At 42.1% G+C, this 18,588-nt stretch overlaps 1 long non-coding RNA gene across 3 annotated transcripts in view; it reads right to left on the bottom strand.

Annotated features, from left to right (window-relative positions):
• Window positions 1–2,081: 2,081 nt before the first annotated feature.
• The window catches only part of LOC128825737 (uncharacterized), a 70,051-nt gene continuing 53,544 nt past the window's right edge, over window positions 2,082–18,588 (bottom strand). The window contains exons 3-7 of one of the 3 annotated variants that reach the window (XR_008442709.1): window positions 14,778–14,849; window positions 12,028–12,134; window positions 8,572–8,709; window positions 4,276–4,360; window positions 2,082–2,776 (exon numbers count right to left, since the gene is read on the bottom strand). This is a non-coding gene — a long non-coding RNA (uncharacterized LOC128825737). Of the gene's footprint in view, window positions 2,777–4,275; window positions 4,361–8,571; window positions 8,710–12,027; window positions 12,138–14,777; window positions 14,850–18,588 lie in introns of all 3 variants that reach the window. The other 2 variants (XR_008442711.1, XR_008442710.1) reach the window with 2 other exon arrangements.

Below are 18,588 nucleotides of genomic sequence, written 5' to 3'. Positions count from 1 at the left end.
CAAGGTGCTCTCTGTCTGCAGCACCCACTCATTGCCAGTGGAAGTCCACTCTAGCTATCTGCTGCTAGCACACTCCTCCTGGGCTCTCTGACATTAGATTGTACATACTGCTAGGCCAGGGGTTCTCTACTGTGGGAGTACAGATTCTGTCCTGGTAGTAGAACAGGGAATTCGCTTGAGAGCCAGCAGGCTGCATATAGTCAAAAGTCATGGGAAGGAGATGCAGACTCTTAACTTCTTTAACGGTCCATGCTTAACATCAATTATTTGTAATACAGTAGTGCCTGGAGGCCCCAACCAAGACTGGGGCTTTACCGTGCTAGGCGCTGTACAAACCCATAGTGAGAGATGGTCCCTAAGAGCTTATAAGACAAAGGTTAGGTGAGGAAATAGAGGCACAGAGAGAATTAAGAGACCTGCCAAAGTTCACACAGAAGACCAGTGGCAGATGTATGGACTACTATGCAGTGCCCTGTCCACTAGACTTTGCTGCCTCCAAGGTTTAGAAAATCATTAAATCCTTGAAGATTTTTCCCAGTGCTTAGAATTGTATCTTGAACACGGAGGTTTGCTGTCTCTCCTCCTCAGAAACAGCACAATAAAAATGCAAAAAGTGTAAATAACAAAGAAAGGTTAAATGATGAGGTGCTGAAATTAGATAGCATATGATAAGTGAGCAGCACATCCCTTCATCTGTCACTCAAGGGTGACTGGAGCAGTGATGAATGGCCCACTTCTGACATTAAAATCTAGACCCAAGTTTGAAATATGCCAGAGAGACTGCTCGTGCCCTGCTTCCATGCATTGCACGGAGTCCTGCAGGGCTGTGGTCAGAACTGCAAAAGGCCAGATCAGGGTATGTCTATACTGAAGCAGAAGAAATCATTTGCAGCTCAGGTAGCCATACCCCCACTCGCTCTGATTGAGCTAGCGCACTACAAAGAGCAGAGTAGTCATCTGAAACCTTCGGGGTGATTAGCCCCATCTCACTGACCACGTAGCTGTGTCTACAACTGCTGTTTTTAGTGTGCTAGGCTAGCACACATACGTCTACCTGAGCTGGAAATTAAACTCCATGGGACTGCTGAGCATGGTGCTTTGTTAATCATGCTCCCATCAAAGGAAGAGAGCAGGTGCTGCATTCTAGTGGGTACCAAGATCCAGTGAGATGGCAAAAAGTTTGGGCCCACCACATAGTGGGAATGTTTGCTTAGAATCCTTAGACACATTTCTGTGTAGGTAGATAGTTCTCATGGCTGTCCTTGCTCTTGGTTCCTTCTAAATGCAGCTCTGAAGCACGCAGATCTAGACAGTATTTCTGGCATAAACAAAGAACCACAAAATGGCCAGCACATTCGTCATTTGCATTTAGGTGTATCTGAAAGTGTTACTCGTTTCTAAAAATACAAGCAGTTGGCTAAGTACAGGGAGAGGCATCGTGACGTTTTCAATCATGGACTTTCTATTATCAAAGAGAGAGTTTTCTAAACTATATACGTTATAAGCTAGCATGTTCAGCTACTACAGTGCTGGGCACCATTGTAAAAACCTAGGGATGTTGCTCATTAGTCCCCACGCTGATCAGTTAGGGAACAACATTGATGAGAATTTTGAAGAGAAGCTTGTGCAGGCTACTGAGAGGTCAACTATGATGGCTGCAACTCAAGGCCTTAGATAGAGAGGAAACCTGAGTGGGATACTCAGGACTTCCCAAGAAGAGAATACAGGAAGTTTCAGTGAGTACAGGACTAGGAGTCAGGAGACATGGGCTCTACCCCTGCCATTGCCACTGATGTGTTAGATGGCCTTGAGCAAGTTACTTCATTTTTGTGCCTCATTTTACCTAGCTGTAAAATGGGAATAATCAAGTACTCAGCTACAAGGGAGAAGTTCTATACAAGAAATGAGTACACACCACAGAAACAAGCAAATTCCTCGTCCTCCCACCCCAACAATGATGATATTGGAGCTCTATAGATGTTGTATTTTAATTACTTTCAACCTTCAGTTTCTTGTGTATCCTCTGAATGTTTAGGTTTAAAAATGAAATCCAAGATTACAGTTAAAATATCTGCAGTATATGAAAAATAAATGTACAGACATAAATGTTTGATTTTAGTTAGAAGTGGTGATCTGTGCCCTGCCCCCCTCTCAACCCAATATGGCAAGAACACTGGAACTATTCCTTTAATTAGGAGCTCATTAATAAATCCATCTTGTTCTCAAATCCCCACACACATAGTACAGTAGTTCATTAGCACAGGAAGAGGCAATTTAGATTTCATCAGATGATAGCATCTGTCACTAATCAAATTAAGGGAGGATGTGCAAATGTATCTAAAGCTGGACAGAGCATTTTGGAGGAGAGAGGAAGGAAAACAACAATCCAAAAGAAACTGGAAGAAGGAAACAGAACAGCTGAGAGAATTATCTACCAAAGGCCCAAGAAACTCTCCTGCCAAAAGAAAGGTCCTCAGTGTTGGTTTAGGTTAAGGTTCCACTTTAATCCAAATGACAAAGGGCTGGGCTATGCAGCTGCCAGTTCTCACAGTCACATTCCTGCTTTGAAACATGCCACAGCAGAAATAGTTAGCAGAGGCCATGGGTCATGCTGAGCACCTTCTATTAACACTGATTCATTTCATTCGATGGGGCACAGTATGTAGACCTCTTCTGAAATCCAGGGTGTAGCTGATGGTGGAAACATTCTGAATTTGCCAAGCAAGGAGTGCTGGGTGCTTGCTGTTCAGAGTTGAGATCCAGCACCTTCCTAGCTCTGGAAAAATAAAAAAATGGGAGTAGCTATTGCTCAAACATAGGGCTGAGGTCAATAGGAAATGCTTATCTTTTTGAGTGACATGTATAATATTTTCAATTGGCTTGATGGTACAGTCTTTACTCATAAGTTGCACTAACTCACTCACTGAGGTTGGCTCTGATTAGGCATGTAATAACATAGGAATTGCCAGAGCTGAACAGGACAGTTGTCCATAAAGTTCAGTATCCTGTCTCTGACAGTGGATAGCACCAGATGTGTCAGAGAAAATGGCACAAGAACCCCTCAGACAGATGTGAGATGATATACTCTCCCCCCTCCCCGGCCATTAGGTCTCATCCTAGTTAGAGATTGGCTTAAAGTACAAGGTTTAATATCACTTCCAAAAAACTATTGTCATTGATTATGACAACTCTGGATATCTTTGATAGCCATATAAATATTCAGTGCCTTTTTGAATCTTCAACAACTTACTGTAGCAGTGAGTTCTACCGTCTAATTACACATTGCATAAAAATTTATTTCCTTGTATCAGCTTTGAATTTCCCACTTTTTACTTTTGCAGAATGTCCTCTTGCTCTTGTATTATGAGACAGGGAGAACAGAAGCATCCAATCTCTCTTCACTAGACTAATTATTTTATTATAGCAAACCACCAGGTCTGCTATAGGTAAGGTTTAGACCAGTTTTCTCTGTAAAGCACAGATTGCCTTGAAATCTGGTGTGCCTCATAGAAACATTAGCTAAGATTAGTGTTCCAAATTTGGAGTCATTTGACCAATGGGTTACTGAAATATATGTTTATCATGTCCCTGCTTATTCACCTCCTTTCTAAGGTACCAGTCCCAATCTTTTCAGTCTCTCTTCATATGAGAGTTTTTTCCACCATTCACATGTTAGTCAACACAGAGAAGGGTTGCAGCCCCACATTCAACAATTTCAGGTGAAAATCAGTTTGAACTGACGACGATGCACAGTTTGGGATTTTGCATTACTTTGCTGTGGAATTTGCCATTGCATAATGAATTTTTTTTTTTTTTTTTTTTTTACACAAAAGCTTTTCATGTTTTTGCAAAGTTCCAGTAATGATGATTAGCATGCTGGCAAAGCTTTAGCATTTGCTAATATGGGAAGCATTAGGCAACTTTAATATAGGTGTTGCTTTCAGCTCTACCTATAATACACACTACCTAATTGAAGTCCATCATACTCTTCCGCCCACCCCAGAAGCCCAGCAACATTGCAGGCCTGCCTGATGACCGACCTTGCTATTAGGTAGCAAAAGTATGAGATCAAAGGAATTAAAGTGCTCCCTTCTCTAGTACTTCAATCAGTGATATGAGCAATTAAATATGAATTAATCTAAGGAAGATAAAAATGCAGATGTAGAATAAGAGCTGTCGGAATCACCTTGAACTTGTGCTTAGTGCCGCTTAGCCTGTGTGATTAAAGACATTTAAACTCCATTAAAAATCTGGTGGTTATAATGTTAAAAACACCTTGTCAGCCGGGTGTCCTGAATGCCTCCTGTGGGGAGTAACCTTTCCATCGACGAGTTCATGTATCAATTCAGAGTGACTGTCCCTGTAAATATAAACAAGCAGCACAATTTTTCTGTGGTGAAAGGAGATAAGGTTATACCACATTTTACTGGAGCAGCAGGATGATGATGTAGAAGACAATAGCAATTACATTTGGCTTGTTCCTGAATTGATCATTACGGGCCCTGACTAATTGTTTGGCTACTGAATATTACAGGAGGAAGCAGGAAGTGGAGACAATGGGTAAAATTTACCTCTCTGAAGAGGGCCTATGAAGCAATCTGACCTCACATGGGCCTGAAATGGTGTGTTGCTCTTGTGATTGCGTGCTGTGCAGTCACCTTGTGCGCTTGGAACTAGTCAGCAGCCTAGCCTAGTGGATAGACCACTGGACTGGTACTCAGGAGATATGAATTCTAGTCCTAGCCCTGCCATTGCCTTGCTGGGTGATGTTGGGCAAGTCACTTCACCTCCCTCATCCCCCATTTGTAAAATGTGGATGATAGTACTTATCTCCTTTGTAAAGCACTGTGAGATCCACAGATTAAAAAAAAGTATTATTTTGCATACAACAATTTGGGATACATGCCTGCAAGGCACTGAGCCCCTCCAGCAAAGGGCTGAAGACCTGCATCTTGTTGCTGATGTCTAGCATCACATAGGAGGCACTCAGAGCTTGCAGGATCAGCCTCTTTGTTGTTTCCAGATGGATGAACCAAGTAGTACATCTTACATAGTAATCCAGGGGCTATTTTCAGCTATAAATTACCGTAATTCACAGATGCCATTTATTAATAAATCAATGCTCTATTCTCTTTTTGAACAAAAAGGTATTGCTGACTTCATGAACTCACTTAGACTTTCCTCCCAAAAAATCAATATCTGTCCATGGGTCAAGTTAAAAGGAGAAAGTGGAGGGGGAATAACAAATTTCTAGAGTTGGTCAAAGACAGAGGGGAAATTCACAAAATCTGCCCTCCCTTTTTTTTCAAAAATCAAAATGTTGAGAACAATTTTCATCAAAAATGTTTAGAAAATTTCAAACAGTATTAATCATTTCAGAGATGTGCTTTACAATCAGAAGATAAATAGGTTTGTGAAATTAGTATAACAATTCTGTTATCACCTGCATACAGTTCTCAGCTATACCCCATGTGGGATAGGGGCAGAATCCACAACCATTTTTTGTATACCAATCCCCCAAAAGCCCAGACCTCAATCTCTTGTGTTAAAGCAGCATCTTTATTTGCTGTACCAACAATGGGAATTTTATCCTTTGTGATCTTGTCCTTAGAGGGCAGTATGGTCACATCACGTGCAGTAGATGGCAAGGGTACACGTACACACTAGCTAGAAGAGGTGTGTGACAAATCAAACTAAATTTGAAAACTTTGCAAAGTGAAGGTTTTCAGATTTAAAATTGAGTCAGAGAATGGTATAAGGTTTTGGAAATACCATAGAAATTTACACTTTTTTCTCCTCAAAAGCAGCGCTATGTACACACATGATGATGGCCCCGATTTTAAGTGGAACAAAACCAACTTTTTGAAATTTAAATTCAAAATATCTTTCAGAAGAAAATCGGTTTAATTTAGGAAATATGGTGGGTTTTGAATTCCTGCCTAGTTTAGCTGTGAAAATGGCCAACATAATATTTCTGAGTAACAAAACGAGCTGGAACAAAGTAGCATTTTATACCAATATCCTGAACAAAAATATTTCCTTCACTTTCCCTCAGCTGTGTTAGCAAGCATACTACTATAGGCAATAAGGGCCTGATGCAATGTCCACTGAAGTCAATGGAAAGATTCCCATTGACATCAGTAGGTGCTGGAGTGGTCCCTAAATAGACACCTGGTTCACACCTTGAAAGGATGGTGCAAGGAGTGTTGTAATGGAGTTCATAATAAATATACCTCCCTTAACTGATGCATGTGAGATTAAACAGGAGTTTTCTGCATTAACCACCTACCCCTGAAAAGTAAATGGAATTGGAACTCGGCAGCTGGCGTTTGTACTAAGGAGAATGAGAGAGGCACTTTCTCTCATTACATGTTCTTTAGGGTTGTGTTTAAATAACATATCTTCTGTTGGTTTATCCTGGAACTCTGTCCCTTTCCTCCAATTAAGCAAAACCCAACCGAAATTTAGCTCAGAGTTCATCATGGTAACTGGATGGCACAGAAAAAAGACACAGATCTGATCCCGACATCACAAGGGGTTTTAAAAGTTCAGATCAATTGTCTGTAGAAAATCAATTATGAAGTAGACCAATCTGCTTTAGTGTTGAAGGGAACTGATACATTTGTAGAGTCTGACAGAATATCTCACATCTCCAGCAGAGAATAGGGAAAGGCACTTAATGGCTTATTGCGTAATGGTAAGCAAAGTATTAGCCAGAGTTGTTTTCAATCAATTTAACTAAATATTTCCAGACCCCCTCATGTGATTCTTAGATACCTATGTCTCCAGTGCCATTTACAGACATTTCAGTTAATTCACTGGCCCCTTCCTATCACCCTCTTATTGCAAATATGTGAGGGTACATGATTGCCTAATCTACTGTGTGCAGTAATTTGTAAAGACTCAAGAAAATGGATATTGTTAATTTCACTAGACTCCTTGTTAGTAAGATCAAACTAAACCTGATGTGCTTTCTGGAGCACCTTCTTTTTTATCATCTGTTCTTCCTTTAGGGCTTGAGCCAAAGAGTTTCTAAGTACTCATAGGTTCCATCACTGGAGTTAAGGGGAATTGTGAATGCTCAGTATTCAGTATCCTTCCCCCACTGAAGTCAACAACACAACTCTCATTGATTTCAGTAACAACCGGGTTGGGCCTCAAACCTTTAGGGTATGATTCCAAAAAGGAGCTGAGTAATATCTTGATATATCACAGGGGAGGACAAACTTTTTGGCCTGAGGGCCGCATCGGGTTTCATAAATTGTACGGAGGGCCGGTTAGGGGAGGGGATCTTGGCCCGGCCCCCGGGACTCCTGCCCCATCCACACATCCCCGCTCCCTGTCACCTGACCGCCCCCAGACTCCCCCACCCCATCCAACCCCTTCTCTCATTCCTGACGGCCCCCTGGGACCCCTGCCCCATCCAACCACCCCCTTCTCCCTGTCCCGACTGCCCCCGTAACCCCTGCCCCTGACTGCCCCCTGCCGCCCCATCCAACCCCTCCTCCTTCCTGACTGCCCCCCCGGAACCCCTGCCCCCCATTCAAACCCCTGTTCCCCCCATCCCCACAACTGCCCCAACCCCTATCCACACCCCAGCCCCCCCGACCACCACCCCGAACTCCCCTGCCCTCTATCCAACCTCCACTGCTCCCTGCCCCCTTACCTTGCCTGGAGCACCGGTAGCTGGCAGCGCTACAGTCGCGCTGCCCAGCTGGAGCCAGGACATGCCGTTGCCACCACGCAGCACAGAGTTCTGCGCTGCCCCAGGAGTTCACAGCCCCGCCACCCAGAGCATTGTGCCAGCGGCAGACCAAGTGAGCTGAGGCTACGGGGGAGGAGGGACAGCAGGGGAGGGGCTGGGGATGAACCTCCTGGGCCTGGAGCTCGGGGGCCAGGCAGGACAGTCCCGTGGGCTGGATGTGGCCCACGGGATGTAATTTGCCCACCTCTGATATAGCATCTTAAACAGGCCTCAAGCCCTTAAGGTCTGATCCTCTAAGGGGCTGAGTACTGTCTCGATATATCGTCTTATACAGGAAGTGTTTATTAAAGAAAACAACTAAAAACTATAGACACTGACAAACAGGCTTTCACATAGCTTGAGTTCTAGCTTTGTCTCTTTTGTTACCAGGATTCACACCCTCTCTCTGGATGTCTCTACAGCTCACAGAGACAACTAGTGTCTAAATAATATACTGGAAGTAAATATATCATTAAAAGCACTTCCTGGAGGATGGTGTATGCCCTCAGCTCTCAATACATGAGCCTTTCAGCATCAACCAGAACAGGAAATAACCTATATTGGAATAAGCTTCCTTTAACATTAAGGTCATTCATTCATTCATTCATTTTCCAATAGATTTCTCAGTGGGAGTGGAGGGTGCTCAGCACCTCTTCTGATTAGGCTCTAGTTATGTTTCCTACTGCATCTGGAAGTTATAGTAATATCAGTGGCCTTATGTACATTACATGAAGGCATTAGAACAAAACAAAAAAAGAACAAAACATAGGCTGTGGTATGCAAGATGTGGCAAATATAGTTTAGCTAAAAACACCCCATGACATGACCTGGATTGTGGTGCATCTTTCATCTGAACATGGATTAACGTTGGTTCCCCAGTCTACTCTAGGAGGGCTTGTTATGTTATTTTCATTAGTGTAGCTCTGGTTTTTGTCCCTGCTGAGCTTGGATTGTGACTGGGCTACCTGAAACAGAAATAAACACAACCAGAAATGTTTGCTCTTTTGTTGCATCTTATCATGGAGTTGCAGAAGAGATTCCATAGTTATGGTTACAACAGAAGTTCTGCTAAGAGACAATATTTCAAGTGTGCTAACATACACATGTTTAGGTAGATGAACTTGAAGATTGCTATGCCACATCAAGGGCAGAGGTTGTATCTGCGCTAATCATTTTGGAGTCATTAGGCCCTAGGATTTCCAAGATTTGGGCTCCCCACCCCCAAGACTCCTGATATATGATCTGCTTTTAAAAATGAAAGGTTCTTTGCACTCAGATTCAGAGCAAACAGAGGGAAGGAGCTACACAAAATACATCTCTGTACTGCTCCTCTACTGATCTGGTGTCCATCACTAAGTGAATTTTTAAAGAGTGAATAATAATAAAACAAGGATAAAAATAGCTTCACCAATCTTAATATCCAACCACCAACTCAATGAGTGTTTTGATGGCTGCTCATTGTAAGCAAGGGGACAGTCTGGGTAAATATGCAGAGGGAAATCTTCTTTTGCTATGTTTATTTCCTTCTCTGACATTTTATTTTCTCCTTTTGGGGCTGTTTTCCAGGATTGCATGAAAGTGATGTGGCATGAGAGAGCAGTAAAAACAAAGAATGTTGTGAAGTCATTTTGGTTAGTTATGGAGAGATGTTAAAATTGCAGTTTATTTGCTGTCATTTAATTGACAGGGGCTGATGTTAGAGAGAAAAATTGGCAGTAGATTTCTATTGCTGGGAATAGGGATGCGGAATTAACATCTTGTATAATGATAGGAAACAGGAAACATTTTAACTGGTCTCTGTTGTACATGACAGAGCGTCTTGATTTAATAATATGCTGAGTCTGCAAGAACTCCATTGTAGCACCAAAATATATGCTAGGCAAGACGGGAGACTATTTGTGGGCTGATTCAGGTGCAGGCACCGCAAGCTGAAGCTGTGCTGATCAAATATTTACGCTGTCTGTTCACGTCAGACAGGAATCCATTTTACACAATATCAGAACAGATGGGAGTGTAGGCTAGTGAGTGAAACTGACTTACCAGTCTGATTACTGGTGAGTACTACAGTCCAACTGGCAAAGCCAAAAGAAAGAGGGTAGAGAAGGGGAAAGACTTAGGAGCCTTAGATCCACAAAGGTTATTAGGCGCCTAACTCCCATTGACAACATAGTACTGTTTGAAACAGAACTACATCGACACACACTAGGGGATTTTTAGTGCACACCAACACAGTCTACATGGTCCAGTTAGTGTGTAGCACATCTTGGTCTTGGTATTTGCTTGGGCACTGGCTACACAAATTAGTTTATTAGAATATTTATTATATTTAAGCCAATATAACCCCCAACCAAACAACCTCCACATTACAATTAGAATCCTGCGCATTAGGAAACCCTTGTGGTACACATTGCCGCACAGTGTAGACAAGTCAAACTTTGCAATGTAAGTGCCTAATGTAAATACTAAGTGTAGGCAGATACGTGTTGAAATAGCTGCCTAAATATAAATTTAGGCGTCTACTCTGGATCAAAACTTTGGCTGAGGACTTGATTCTCCATTGACCTGTGCTAGTGCTGCACTGTCATAACTCAAATGGATAGGTGAAGTCTCGCAGGATGAGAAGGACCAAATTCCTCCTGGGCTGCTAGGTGGCAGGCTGGAATAGCATCTGCAGCATTCACTGCTTTCCCTGGGAGGAGGAGCCTTCTCCTGTTGTGTGTCTCGTGGAAGGGGCAGTATTTGCCACGGTACACAGGATTGCGTGGAATTGTATGGAACGTTACATGGAGCAATTGAAATATGAAATTCAATGGATTTGGGCATCCAACTCCCTTAGGCGCCTTTGAGAATCCCAGCTCTTATCTCCAGGATCCCAAACTACATTTTTCTTATCTTTGGGGTTGGGGGTTAGATTATTTAAAGCCCTGCCATTTAAATGAGTGTGCAACCAGGAGTGACAGGATAAAGGAGATAGGAAGTCTTAAATGCGAGGGCAGAATTCACCCGCGGGTGTCTAGCTAGTGGCACTCAAAGAGCAGAGGAGATGTTTTGTCACCAAATGGAGCAAGCGTGACCAGACAGCAAGTGTGAAAAATCGGGACAGGGGGCGGGGAGTAATAGGAGCCCATATTCAAAAAAGCCCCAAATATCAGGACTGTCCCTATAAAATTGGGACGTCTGGTCACCCTAAATGGAACCACAGAGCAAGCTGTCTGCAAAGTGCTCCTCTCATTGTGCCCCCTCGTGTCATAGAATCATAGAATATCAGGGTTGGAAGGGACCTCAGGAGGTTATCTAGTCCAACCCACTGCTCAAAGCAGGACCAATCCCAACTAAATCATCCCAGCCAGGACTCTGTCCTGTCACAGTAGCCAAATATGAACACTGTGACACAGTGCCGGCACATGGCACTCCAAGTATGGTACGGCAATCCCCTTCAGCCCATTAGTGCCTCTCTCACCTCCCCCAGATTGTGTCCTGACCCCAAGTTCTGGGCAAAAGGTGTCTCTTCTGCGTCCGTTTCCCAGCTGTTGAGAGAAGATGTTCACCTCTCACTCCCTCTTACAACCTTCCCAGATGCTTGGGGATCTATCCTCCTGCTTCTCCTCTGCTGGGGGAGGGGCAGACTTGGGTGTCCTCTTCCCTTCCTAACTTCAGTGTGGGGAGGGTTTATTTATCCTTCCTCCCTGGCTTCCTGGCTGCTTAACAGAGCTGCAACATGGAGAAGCTCAAGCTTGCACCTGCCTTATAACCAGGCCTGGAGGGAATTACTCCAGATCAAGATTGTGATGCAAATGTCAGAGAAGAATGAGGAAACTGGCCCTGTGGCTGCCTGCACTATACCCAGTTCAGGCCTAGTGCTGTTCTACTGTTAATAGCCCTTCATTTCCCTGAGCATTACAGTCACTTACAATAGGCAGGGGTTATATTGGCTTAAATATGATACATCTTTTAATAAACTAATCTGGGTAGCCAGTGCCCAAGCAAATACCAAGATCAATGTATTAAACACAGGCAGACAATCCCTTGGAATGAGGGATCCCTGCTGGTTAGGTTAGGAATATTCACAGGGCGGGTAGTGCTGCTTGGTTGGTTAAGCCAAAGTCCCCATTGCTCAGGTATCTCCTCTTATCCAATTAAATTGTCTCTGGGCTTAGCTGGCTGGAGATGCAAAGTGCAGAAGCAGTGTACAGTGCTTACATAACCTAAGTGTTTTCTGAGGCAATCATTGTAGAAGTTAGCTAATGGCAGGGTAGGAGGCCCTCCTGCTGAGTTTCCATTACCTTGTAATTTTCAGCTTGTTCACTGTTGCAGTAAAGCCCCTCTGTCTTGTAATTCCTCCAGCATTCGTGTCTCATCTTCTCCAGACTTGAAGTACATAAGATGCTTTCTGCTGGGGGATTTATTGAGATAAGTTATTGAAGTCAAGCAGTGAGGCAAGCATCCAATATTACTCTATTCATCTTTGAATTTATGTTCACACTGTCTTTTGAAGGTCTAATGTAATCACAAACAATTTGTTTTGTATATGTTTAAAAATTCATAATTTTCTTGTACAATGGGAAAAAACAGCACTTGTGGCTCATTAGTGGTGGGATTCACAAAACATCTGGCTTTTCCTTTTGATGCAATTTCTGTGTGACTAAAATTCTGCCTTCGTTCTGAGCAATTCAATGAGGAGGTGCAGTCGCTCTGCCAGAAACTCATTAAATGTGCCCATGAGTCAAACTGTATAATCTTCCAAATGTATTTTCAGAGAATTAGCATCTTTTTTCCCTGGCATATTCTGATCATGAGACAGTGATTTGGGAGGATCCTTTATGGCTGAATCCTACGCAAATGAAGCCTGTCTCTGCTCCAGCACTCCTACACTCTGCATCTCACCAGAGCTTTCTTAGGGTTTGTTACTAGAGTTAGGTTATTTCCTAGAGGTCCAGACCAGATTGGGGCCCATTATGTTAGATTTCAAGGTCTTCAGGGCAGGTCCTGCTTCTTATGAAGTGTTTCTACAGTAGCTAAGTAAACCAGATAGACAAATAACATTACCTCTGTCCCTGTTTCAGTAGATGGGGAATGGAAGAACAGACATTAAGGACCTGATTTGTAAAGGTGCTGAGCAGTGGTGTAGTGATTAAAAGAAAAAAAAAAGTGGGTAAACTACCCAAAACTGAATTCCTTATTCCCCAAATGAGAAGTGGGTAAACTTCATTTACCTGCTTTTACTCTTGACTGCACTACTGATGCTGAGCATCCGCATTTCCAACGGACTGGGGTCTTCTGAAAATCAGTACCTAGCTGACTTGGCCGAGGGAACCTGTGGAAGAACTGGGAACTCAGCTTAGGTCTCCTGCATCCCAGTGCAGAGCCTTAACTATAACATCACCCTTTCTCTCTGCCTAAGCAACGTTATGCTGACTCTGGGCTCATGGACCTCTCTGGATAAAGAGGTTATTGCAATTAGACAAACAGTGTCAGCTCAGCCCTGTCTCCAATTATGGACAAAAATATACTCTAGCACCACCACTTCAGTCAAGAGCCACAGCGAACAGAGGGGATTTATACTCCTGAAACCCAACTCAAACTTTATTGATCCAGTTGAGGTCTCTCTGTTGGAAAAACTCTGCCACTGGCACCCAGACATTCAACTAGAGCAGAGATCAAAAAGAACCAAGTGATCTCAAATGCTGGGGAGACGGAAAGAGCTAAGCAATGGTCAGAAGCCCACACAACTTGTGTGAGATGTCAGTGAGAGCGCTAGGGCCTATTCCAAAGCCTATTGAAATCAGAGGGTCTCTCCCCTAAATGTCGGGTCAGAAGCTTAGCAGTGCTAGATATTATAACTGTTGCTAGTATATAATGCTAATGTCACGCTAGTAGTGATTCTCTATTAGGGCATCAAGCCATGATACCCAGATTGGGAGGGAAATGTGACCAGAGAGAAGGAATTGCCTGAATTTGAAGGAATGCCGAACCATTCAGGATTTACATTAAATTAAATTGCAGTCTACTTATAAGTACAATGCTAACAAAAGTCCCTGGCTATTCTGATGCTCCAGAGACGAATATTGAGAGAGATGCTTTAAGCTGAGCAAAGCCACACATAAAAACTTCAAAGGGAGGATAGTCTGCTTAAGCAACTCAACAGCAGTAGATAGCCTCTGGTTCTGCCTCCTGTCATGTCAGTCAGTCTACACGGCTTTAGGCATTTATCAAACTTAATCCCCTTTCCACCCAGCAGAATCCTCAGATGTTTGGAGAGGTGTTTGCACCTGCCTAGCCTGGTTGGAAAGGTTACCATGCCATGTGACAGGACTGCCCCTGAAATGAAACTCTCTTTCCACAAGTTCACTTCCAAATAAGTCTTAAATTGCCTGGCAAGTCTATCCTCTCATTGATGCATGCTCAAACTCTCATTAATGAGAGCAGGGACCCCTTCATTTTCTAGCTGTATTGCTTTGATTTGCACAACTGATTTGCACTTAGAATCAGTCTATCCCTCAGGACTTCCCTTTACCAATACATTTCTCACTACCTTTACCTACTGGTTGGGAATGTGCCGGATGCACAATAGTAGCATCAGGGTTTCAAATCCTCCCCTTAAAATCCAGTGGTGGGCAGATTTTTTGTGGTTCCCGTTTTGGGCCTGTTTCTCATACAGTGTAAGCGGAATTCATGGTCTGACAGCTTCTGAACAGTTGGACTGAACTAATAAGAGGAGATTTTCAAAAGCATCTATAGTTTTCAATAGGACTTGTGCTCCTGACTCCCTTAATTGCTTTTGAAAATCCTACTCTGAAGTGCTTCAGTTTGCAAAGCTCCACCTCCCCCCCGCCCACTGTGGCTGGGCTTGCTGCATGTGCATCTTGCATGTTACTTTCAAACTATGACCCACAGGACTTTTAGGAAGTAGCTTTTGCAGATGAGCCAAAGCCATCTCCTTGCAGCTGCTCACAGCTACCTTTGGCCAAGCCAGTAGCTGGCCTCAGGAGGAAGACTTTTTAAAAAAAACATTTTACAGTAAGGGTAAACTCACATGGCCAGATCCAGAACTGGTGCAAATCAACGTACCTCCATTGACTTCAGTGGAGCCTATTGACACCAACTTCTAAACAAAGAAAAACAGATTTGAGCTGTGAATTCGGATCATCACCTGGATCTGGGCCCATCTCTAATTTCATTCCTTTATCTGGAGGAGATTAACTACTTATGTTGTTTTAAAACATGTTTCCAAAAAGTTGCATCATCTAACAAAGCCTTTTTTTCTTGCATCGTTAATAAACTTCGCTAGATCTTTTTTGCTTTTGTTTTCCACCAGGTCATCTCAGCAATTGCTGATAAAGGCTAAAATGACTTTACCAAGAATTTTAAAGTATCTGTATAATGTAACAGTACCCAATTAGAGGTTCATCCAATTTAAGCACTCAGATGCATTTGAGCTGCATGAGGCCTGAACCAAATCCTTCCAATAGCTGAGAAATATGCATCCATGGGGGAAGGTAGTGACTCTCCATATATGGCACATCAATATACATTTCAATTACAAAGGAACTTAACAGTTCATGAGCACTCCACAGGTTGAAAGTTATCTGTATGAACCACTCAGCTTATACCAACATATAAAAATGTTTCAGAAAAAAATCACAATCAGTTCATCAATAATTTGCAAAAAGATAAAGGGACCAATATTGTAATTTTATAACAAATACTTCCTCCTGCTACTGTTCATAATGAATTTTTTAAAACTGACATTATTGTTTATAAGTTTGGTTTTTTTAAAGAAAAGTTTTAAAATCCCCCTTCAAAAATGAACAAAAAACAATGATCCTGTATTTTGGCTTGAAATTTGTCTCTGGTCACATGTTTTTAAGGAGGAATAACACTATAGTTACTGAGAAAAACTCCTAAGATAGGTTGTTCCTGCCTGCCCCCTAAAACTCATACACGCAGTGAAAACTTACCTTGATTCATCAGGATTTCCCTAAAGAGTATGATGGATGGAAGCTCACTTATCAAAACAGGACTGTGCAACTGTTAAAAACATCTTGGGGGCCAAATTCAATCCTGTTATAAACTGGTGTCACAACTCCACTGAAGACAGTGGAACTGCTCCCATTTATACTTGCTCTGATTTTTATTTTAACTCTGCTGATTTTTTTGTTGATAAATTAAAAGGGTATTATTTCAAGAATCATTATAAAATAATGATCTGTCGACTAATTGCAGTTAACTCATGCGATTAACTAAAAAAAATTAATCACAATTTAAAAAATTAATCGTGATTAATAGCCCTTTTAATCACACTGTTAATAGAATACCAATTGAAATTTAACAACTATTTTTGGGTGTTTTTTCTACATTTTCAAATATATTGATTTCAATTACAGCACAGAATACAAGGAGTACAGTGCTCACTTTATATTGCTTACAAATATTTGCACGGTAAAAAGATAAACAAAAGAAATAGTATTTTTCAATTCACGTCATACAAGTACTGTACTGCAATCTCTTTATTGTGAAATTGCGACTTACAAATGTAGATTTTTTTTGTTACATAACTGCACTCAAAAATAAAACAATGTAAAACTTGACCCTACAAGTCCACACAGTCCTACTTCTTGTTCAGCCAATCGCTAAGACAAACAAGTTTGTTTACATTTATGGGAGAAAATGCTGCCTGCTTCTTATTTACTCACCTGAAAGTGAGAACAGGTGTTTGCATGGCACTTTTGTAGCCGGCGTTGCAAGGTATTTACGTGCCATATATGCTAAACATTTGTATGCCTCTTCATGCTTTGGCCACCATTCCAGAAGACATGCTTCCGTGCTAATAACACTCGTTAAAAAAATAATGTGTTAATTTAATTTGTGACTGAACACCTGGGGGGAGAATTGTATGTCTCCTGCTCTGTTTTACCCACATTCTGCCATATATTTTATGTTTAGCAGTCTTGGAAGATGACCCAGCATGTTGTTTGTTTTAAGAACACTTTCGCAGCAGGTTTGACAAAATGCAAAGAAGATACCATTGTGAGACTTCTAAAGATAGCTAAAGCACTCAACCCAAGTTTTAAGAATCCAAAGTGCCTTCCAAAATCTGAGAGGGACGAGGTTTGGAGCATACTTTCAGAAGTCTTAAAAGAGCAACGCTCCAATGCGGAAACTACAGAACCTGAACCACCAAAAAAGAAAATCGACCTTCTGCTGGTAACATCTGACTCAGATGATGAAAATGAACAAGCGTCAGTCCGCACTGCTTTGGATCATTATTGAGCAGAACCTGTCATCAGCATGTCCTCTGGAATGGTGGTTGAAGCATGAAGGGACATATGAATCTTTGGTGCATTTTGCACCGCCGGCTACAACAGTGCCATGCGAATGCGTGTTCTCACTTTCAGGTGACATTGTAAAAAAGGAAGCCGGCAGCATTATCTCCTGTAAATGTAAACAAACTTGTTCAGCCAATCTGAGCAATTGGCTGAACAAGAAGTAGAACTGCGTGGACTTGTAGGCTCTAAAGTTTTACATTTTTATTTTTGAATGCAGTTTTTTATATACATAATTCTACATTTGTAAGTTCAACCTTCATGGTAAAGAGATTGCACACCAGTACTTGTAATACGGGAATTGAAAAATACTATTTCTTTTGGTTTTTACAATGCAAATATTTGTAATAAAAAATACATATAAAGTGAGCACAGTATACTTTGTATTCTGTGTTATAATTGAAATCAATATATTTGAAAATGTAGGAAACATCCAAAAATATATAAACGGTATTCTATTATTGTTTAGCAGCACAATTAATCTTGCAATGAATCGCAATTAATTTTTTAATTGCACAATTCGTTGCAATTAATTTTTTAATCGCTTGACAGTCCTACTCCTAACTGATCTTAGACAATTTCAGGCCTTTCCAGGTTACAGTGTGCATATTTTGAGATTCACTGTGAATGCTCTACATTGTTGTTGGCCAAAATATAGCTGAAGCCAAATATGGCTCTACAACTATTTCACTTTCACTCTGTCTAGCATAGCTAGCTCCCGTCCATGCCTCCTAGACCAAGCCAAATTTTAGGAAGACTGTATGTGGTGGCATTAAGCAGCACAGACATTGTTAATATGGGAGTTAGAGAAGCCATAGGATCCCTGTGTCCAGCTGGCTAGAAAACTGCATCCATGTCTCTAGTCACTGTGAGCACACTGTCACCTCTTCTAGGTCGGACTGTGGGGACTCACTCAATCCAGGGCTTTGGGTAAAGTCAGTTGCAAGATGCAGCTCCTGTAATGTGTGGTTGCCCACCTCTTTGGCAGGAAAGATTGACGAGTGCCCATCACAGTTGTACTCCGTACACTCCCTTGGTTTCTGTATGTGACTCAAGGTCCTGAAACTACGCTTTAAACCCACTAGTCCCAGTAGTCAGCACTTTGAAGTTGCTGCTTGGGAGGAAGGTGGGCTTCAGAGTCTGAGCTCCAGCCCCAGCCATAACTTCACAGCGGTTCTTAGAGTGCTAACGCAACCCCCACTAGCCCAAGACTGGTTTCAGAGTAGCAGCCGGGTTAGTCTGTATCCGCAAAAAGAACAGGAGTACTTGTAACACCTTAGAGACTAACAAATTTATTTGAGCATAAGCTTTGGTGGGCTATTGCCCACTTCTTCGGATGCCCAAGACTGTCGATCCCTGCTGGGAGGCTCACTGCTGTGGGCTGTGTAGATATACTCTAAGAGGGTAGGACCTAGCTAACTAAGAGACAATCTCTCAATCCCCTACAGATTGACATATCAGCTTCAAATCTACAGTGTGAATCTTTAGAGAGCTGGCAACAGAACATTCTAAACAGGAGCC

This window comes from Malaclemys terrapin, chromosome 18, assembly GCF_027887155.1.
Source record: "Malaclemys terrapin pileata isolate rMalTer1 chromosome 18, rMalTer1.hap1, whole genome shotgun sequence".
NCBI classification, from domain to species: domain Eukaryota; kingdom Metazoa; phylum Chordata; order Testudines; family Emydidae; genus Malaclemys; species Malaclemys terrapin.
This window is presented reverse-complemented; position numbering and strand designations above follow the sequence as displayed.